Source organism: Odocoileus virginianus, chromosome 4, assembly GCF_023699985.2.
Source record: "Odocoileus virginianus isolate 20LAN1187 ecotype Illinois chromosome 4, Ovbor_1.2, whole genome shotgun sequence".
In the NCBI taxonomy this organism is placed as follows: Eukaryota; Metazoa; Chordata; class Mammalia; order Artiodactyla; family Cervidae; genus Odocoileus; species Odocoileus virginianus.
In genome coordinates, this window is record NC_069677.1 from 25,033,245 (window position 1) to 25,039,847 (window position 6,603).

The following is a 6,603-nucleotide window of genomic DNA, read 5'->3' on the forward strand; positions in this document are numbered from 1 at the left end:
TCAGAGGATGATCACCGTAGTGATGGGGTGGCCATGAAGAGCAGGTAGAGACAGAAGAGCAGGGTGTCCATCATGTGGCTTAACTGCACCCACAGGCTGACCAAGTGCTGCTTCTGAGTCTTGTTTTCCTGCTAGATCCTTGCTGACTGAGGATACCCATTTAGCTCTCTCTCTGGTACCTGGCATCTTCCCCACAAACTCCATGGGCTCCTTCACACCTGAAGCGAGACAGAGACTCAGCTGTGGGCCACCAAGGTCAGCTGGGGGGTTGTGGGGAAAGAGGCAGGAGCAGAAAAGCAGAGGTGATAGAGGAGGAAGCCTGGGCAGTGCTGACTTCCCTCACCAGGCAGGTGGTCAAGGCCTGTGTTTCCTTTCTGGGGCACAGCGGAGCAGCATGTCCTTGGGCTGGTGCACTGTAGAAGCAGGAAATGGAGCCAGCGAGGCCTGGCCAGATGGGGGCTGGGTGATGGCCAGGTGCAGCAGGTGGGAGATGAAGATGGTCTCCAGCAGGCTGAGCACCATCAGGGACAGAAACAAAGCAAAGTAGACACCAGGAGGGAAGCTGGGCCTGCCTGAGGGCCAGAGGCACCAGCCAGGACTTCATTCCTCTCTTTCAATCCCACCCTGGGAAGCACAGCCTCTTTTGCCCAATATATTTCCCTTCCCTGAGCCAGTTCAGCCAGTCCCTCCCATCCTTCTCTTCTTAAGAACTGAAGGGGCCATACTGATGAGGGGGGTGCCACTGGCGGGGAGTAAGTCTTTAATCATAAGCAGGAGGATGTTGTAGCCCAGCAGAAGAGTTATCTTGAATGAGGCAAGGTTCTTATTTCCTGATGTCAGGTAAAAGCTGAGGGCATCAATGGTGACCAGAAAGCTACTGGACACCAGGAGGTTTAAGATGAAGAGACTGGGCCTGCACCTGTTGGCCACCAGGTGGAAAGGAGTGTGGAGAATGTGACAAATAACTGATGCCAGAAGGCTCAGCTCTATATTTGATTATTCATCCTTTGCTGATGTCCAGTTAGGCTGGTCGTGGGTCGACCTCTCTGAGTAACAGATGCATTGAATTGTGCCCTTTTCAGAAGTGCCACCAATTTCATTGTCTAATTTCCCCTTATGTCCCACTTGATCGGAACACAACTATAGACTTTTGTGGGCAAGTGGGGCCCTTTGGACCATCAGACAGGACCATCCATTTTTATAAAAGTCCAGCTGCTCCTCTTGTCTGCAGGGCAGATGCCTTGGGGATCCTTCTTGAGGGCAGTTAGGATAGAGAATGGAAGAGGAGCAGGTGCTCAACTCCCTAGAACTATTTTTACATCCTAAAGGGCCTTAGCTTGAGAGGAAAATCAAGAGCAACTCAGAAGTTAAACAGGGGCTCCTGGACTTACATAGGAAATGATTTGGTCATATAGGTTGCTATCCATCAACATCTTCGGGGTGGCCTTGCTGGTGTTCAGAAACCCCCACTCCACCTGGGTCTGAGTGACATTTCAAGGTATATCTGTTATCACCCACAACTCCTTGTCTAGGAGCATGCTGTCCACTGCAAGTAGGCCAGGGTAGTTCAGTCCAGAGTGTCCTCAAGTCTCCTGCCCACAAGATTCAATTCCTCCCCTACTGATCTTCTTCCAGATTCTCCTCTCTGTCCTTTTAAAGTAGGCATCTAGGTTTTCTCAGAAGTGGGTCATAGGACCAGCAATTCATATACATGGGCGCTGCAGCATTAAGAGGTTTTTTTTTTTTTTTTTTTGGTTGTTAGAGTTATGGGAAGATTAGTTATGACTCAAACATGAGTCAAGAATTTTGGGGGGGACTTCCCTGGTGGTCCAGTGGTTAAGAATCTGCCTGCCAGTGCAGGGTACACAAGTTTGATCCCTGGTGTCCCCTGCATTGGCTAAGGGGAACTTAAGATCCCACATGCCTTGGGGCAACTAAGCCTGTACCACAACTACTGAAGCCCATGTACCCTAGAGCCCATGCTCTGCAACTAGAGAGCAGCCCCCACTCTGCCACTAGAGAGAGAGCCTGCTTGCAGCAACGAAGACCCAGTGCAGCCAAAAATAAATTAATAGAATAAATAAATAAAAAGAATTTTTGGAGTCTTTCCTATTTTTCTTCTCAATTCCCCAATTCTATATGTTGTTTCAGTGGAATAAATCTTGAATAGCTCAGTATTTTTATAATTACATGCATGCCAGTTATAATGATTTATTTATCTGATTCTGCCATAGGACACCTGGTAGCTTCAGTTACATTAATTACGGTTAAAGTGTATTGGCTGTTAATGTTAACAAGCTTGAGCTAAAAATCATACATGTGCAGCATGTCAGGGTCAGGTTAGACTCATTTGGTGGAAGGGCTATCTAAGATAAAGCAGTACTTTTTGTTAATTTTTTTAAACTTTACTGAGGAATTAAAGCAGTAGTTCTTAACCCTGTCTGCACATTAGCATCACCTGGGGAGATAGAAAGAAATCACAATAGTAGTAGAACCCTATTTGGGACAACTAATTTGGAATTTCTGGAGTAATGCATAGTTATTGGTTATTTCTAAAAAGCTTCAGTGGGCAGCCAGAGTTGAGAAGCACTGATCTAAAACCTTCCTAAATAATATCTGCATCACTGAAATATCTTCCTCTGAACCTTAAATGGCTACCACAACGTGTCTCACTCACCTGTGTAGAGGAGGGAACTGAAGGTGAGCGTGAAGTTCTGTTGGTCAAAAGGAAAGTAGGGATGTCTGGGTTATAGGTGCTGGTCACCTTCATTGGCCTGTGGTACTATAATTTGACCTTGGTTGCTGACATATGTAGTGAGACCTGGAGGTACTTGATCCACATCCACACTGCTTGTGAGAGGCAGAGAGAGATAGGTGCTGTGGGTGCCTTCATCAGCTTTTGTCTCCCTCCCTTCCCAGGTCTTCTCCTACCGTGCTCACTGTTGGGGCTATTTCTCTAAGGTCACTCTCTCTTGTCGCTTCAACTCATTGAGACTGTGCCCTGATCTGAATCTGCTGGTGTCCCTGTGCCCTGCACTGACCCTTAGTTGCTCTTTTCAGATGGGCTTCATGCTGGCTTTCCCTGACCCCGATATGCACAATTCCATGATGGTGATATCTGGAAGCCACAGGTTCTCAGCTGATACAGTGAGTCTGTTGTTGCTGATGCACTCTACTGGGTTCTAGCTAATGAAAAACTTGTCCCACATCTACATCCAGGGCAGTAGAAGCAGAGGTGAGTGATGGTGGAGCCACTCCAGCCCCTTCTTTTCTTCTCTTTCTTTTTGTCCATACTAAACGGCAGGTGAAACTTTCCCATACCAGGGATCAAACCTGTGTCCCCTGCAGTGGAAGCACAGTCTTAACCACTGGACCACCAGGGAGGTGGTATTTAAACTCTGATCCTCTTATTCCCACTGGGGTCCCTAATGACCACACCCTATCTCCCCTACTTTATTAGCTGAGTATCATTGGCAAAGTACCCCTTAATGGCCTTTTCTCTAGGCAGACATTAAATACAGCCTAAAACCACTTGGACCCAGGGTTGCAGCAATGCATTGGTCTGCAACCACTTGGCCATTTTCTTGGGTTACCAGTTCTACCTTTCCAAGCTGCCCAGTGAGATTTGTATCCCCTGGACCAGTTCTGGATGGACTTATTTGGTCCAAGAAAAATTTGTACATTGGGTAGAGGTCTGGAAAATCTTTGAGTCACTCCTCAAATTTAAACTTATAATTGGTAGTGGGAAAGGGGGGAGAGTTGGTCTGCTTTACCATAATAATCCACAGGATTGATGTCAGAAGCTGGAGCTGTGCATCCTGGTAAAGAAATTCCCATACAGGCTTATTTGTGCAAAAAGATTTGGCCTATGCACACTACATATTCTTATAAATACTTACTAATTTATTGGAGCAGGCATCATTTTAGACGCTGATCTGTCTTTTCCTTATTGTCTCCCCTTGTATCTAAGAACAATTCAGGTTTGTTGTTTTTTTTTTAAAGAAAGTTCTTAATTTTTTTTTATTCTTTCAGTTGGAGGATAATTGCTTTACAATATTGTGTTGGTTTCTGCCATACATCAACATGACTCTTCCACAGGTATACATATGTCCCCTCCCTCTTGAACCTCCTTCCCACCTCCCACCACATATCACCCCTCTAGGTTGTCACAGAGCTTTGGGTTTGAGTCCCTGTATCATATAGCATATTCCCACTGGCTATCTGTTTTACACATGGTAATGTATATGTTTCAGTATTACTCTTTCAATTCATCCCTTCCTCTCCTTTCCCCGCTGTGTCCAAAAGTCTGTTCTCTATGTCTGCATCTCCTTTGCTGCTCTGCAAATAGTTTCATCAGTACCATCTTTCTAGATTCCATATATATGTGTTAATATATTATATTTGTTTTTCTCTTTCTGACTTACTTCACTCTGTATAATAAGCTCTTGGTTCGTGTGCCTCATTAGAACGGGCTCAAATGCATTCCTTTTTCTGACTGAATAATATTCCATTGTATATATGTACAACAACTTCTTTATGCATTCATCTGTTGGTGGACGTCTGTGTTGCTCCCATCTCCTAGCTATTGTAAATACAGATGCAATGAACATCAATTCAGGTTTTAATTGACATAGAGATCACTTCTTTCTGGAACCTTCCAGAAAGGTCAGGACTCAAGAATAAATCCTTCCTAAAAAAAATGTCACTGCAGCCTTCTTCTCTGTGTTGCCCCATCCCATAGGAAAACACTCTAATTGGTCCAGAATCTATTCCGAGTACCTGTTGTTCACCACTAGACCAATATAATCCTGGGCTGAGAGGGCAGAGGATTCTTATCCCCAGTTAGAAGCAACAGAAAGTGGGGACCAGGTCTCACCATTTCCAGGATGGCAGACAGATGAAAGAGATGTTGATGTGAGTGGGAATGCTGATATTGGTAGCTGGACAGAGACCTTTAAGTCAAACAATGCTTGGAAGGCAGCAGGATCTACCCCCTGCTGGTCAAATCCTGAGCAATTGATGGTGAAAATGTTGCCTCTTCCTGTAGCAAGCAGAAACCCTGTGAGAGAGAGCCTCTATTACTAGGATGGGAACCTCCCTGCAGAGAGAGAAAAAAGAGGACTCACAGGGAGGAATGGGTGAGCCCTCCTCCTTGTTGGGCCAAGACTTCTTAAGGCCAAAATCCTTCCTGCCAGGGCCGAGAGGATGGGCTGGTCTGATAGGCAAATGGTGGAAATGGATGTGGTGAGCTGAGTCAGTACCTATTCTCATTCTCGTTCATCCTCATGCAAAATCTGCCCAAATCTGTATGCAAACTCATCCTTGATGTAATGGCAGCCACTTCAAGAAGGCCTGTGGTGCACCCATCATGTCTTTTGGATCTACTTACTAGCACCACCCAGCACTGCCCTTGGACTTGTAGTCAAGGTCACTTATAAATGTGCTGTAATGATTTCTCATCCTCATTTTCAGGGACTTCTGTTTACCTAAGACAGAGTTGATTTATCAGGAAGATAAGATAGATAAACAACTGCCCTACTTACTAGGCAGATATGGGAAACACGAAGTAGATATTCTGAATGTGTGGTTATTTTGGTGCTTTAGCTTATTTTGCTCTTTTCAGATTTAGTGATCTCAGATAGCTTAGAACTTATTTCCAACACTAGGATCATTAGGCCATATCACTCAGCTCACCACATCACATAGTAAGCCCTGTGTGGATCTTTGCTCTTGGCCACAGCCAGGGAGCTATTTGGGTAGTACCTGAGCAGAATCTTTGCTCCATTTCCTTTTTTTTTTTTTTTTTTTGGTCCTTTTTTCCTGCCTTCTCCTCTCTCTCTCCATCTCTTTCCATAATATTTAAGGTACGTACCCAGACTGGGAACAAATATATCCCCGTGGAGGCAAAGTATCTGCTTTCTTCTACCTCAAATTGATTCCTACCCTCCCTTGCTATTTTACTTTCTCTTTCAGGGCTCCTCTTTTCATAGACATCATATCAAAGGAGGTAGGGAGGTTAGGATGAAAGTGTGGTGGAAAGGGCACTGGAGGACAAGAAAAGGCAGATTTGGAAAGGTGGTGAAATGAGATCCCTATGCAGGCAGGAAGTGAGGAGAGCTCCGTGTCCTGAACAGTGGAATGTCTTTCTATCACCAAAAGGAAATCAAAACACTGACATTATGGAAGAAACACTTAACTTGTTAATTCTAATGTCCTTCATATGCTGGAAGAAAGTTCCTAGGTATCCTTCAGAACCACACTCTGGTCTTCTCTGTTCTTGCCCCATCTTACCTTGAAGCAAAAGGCTGACAGTGAGACAGAGGAGGAATCCCCCCACAGTGGGCCACCCTCCTTCCATCCTCGTCTTTTGGACTCTTCTCTGGGGACTTACCAGTAGCCCCCAAACCCTGGAGCTTAAAGGAACTCCGACCATACCTTGGTTCCTGATTTTAACACTGCTCATGACAGCTGACCACATCCTGGTGAGAGGCTATGGCCAGAGAGGTCACAGCAGAGTGTCCTGCTTTGCCCCTGTCCGTGAATGCCTTCTGGGCTCCAGACAGGGAGGAAGTTGGGCCAAGACTAAGGGAAAAGTATCCTGTT

The 6,603-nt window shown here is 45.4% G+C and overlaps 1 pseudogene; it reads right to left on the reverse strand.

Annotated features, from left to right (window-relative positions):
* Positions 1 to 6,358, reverse strand: LOC110128894 (5-hydroxytryptamine receptor 3C-like; annotated as a pseudogene).
* Between the last annotated feature and the right edge of the window lie 245 nt (positions 6,359 to 6,603).